The sequence below is a fragment of the Penaeus monodon genome, chromosome 27, assembly GCF_015228065.2.
Source record: "Penaeus monodon isolate SGIC_2016 chromosome 27, NSTDA_Pmon_1, whole genome shotgun sequence".
Lineage (NCBI taxonomy): Eukaryota > Metazoa > Arthropoda > Malacostraca > Decapoda > Penaeidae > Penaeus > Penaeus monodon.
Window position 1 is genome coordinate 36,999,557 of NC_051412.1, and position 452 is coordinate 37,000,008.

Genomic DNA, 452 nt, shown 5'->3' on the forward strand with positions numbered 1-452 from the left:
CAGATCCAACAGGGTAAGGGATTTGGGGGAGAGTAGCAATGCATGATGACTTTGGGGTCTATGTCCCACATACTGATAATATACAAGGTTGACTTTTGTGCTTGCAAGTTATCACCAGCAATTGAAAATGCATTTATAGGAAAAATCTGCACACACATTTCATCAAATATCCAAATTCTCAAATTACAAATTCTGATTTTTAAAATCACAGACGCACTTGTTATCCCATATCCACATCTGCACATCCACATTTACAGATATCTGATACATCTCTACTGTACACCTATAATAAGCATTCTGGGTGCCTATACTAATTATTAAGTATTTCATTGTCAGAGAAATGTTCTATTTTTGTACATCATCATTTCCTCAATTACATTTCCTTATGGCTGTATTAGTAAATGTCTATATAATCTACAACAGAAAATATCGACTTGAGATACAACTTGTCA

The 452-nt window shown here is 34.1% G+C and overlaps 1 protein-coding gene across 1 annotated transcript in view; it reads right to left on the reverse strand.

Annotated features, from left to right (window-relative positions):
* The window catches only part of LOC119590827 (PAN2-PAN3 deadenylation complex subunit pan3-like), a gene marked incomplete at its 5' end in the record, with an annotated part of 21,148 nt that overhangs the window by 3,786 nt on the left and 16,910 nt on the right, over positions 1-452 (reverse strand).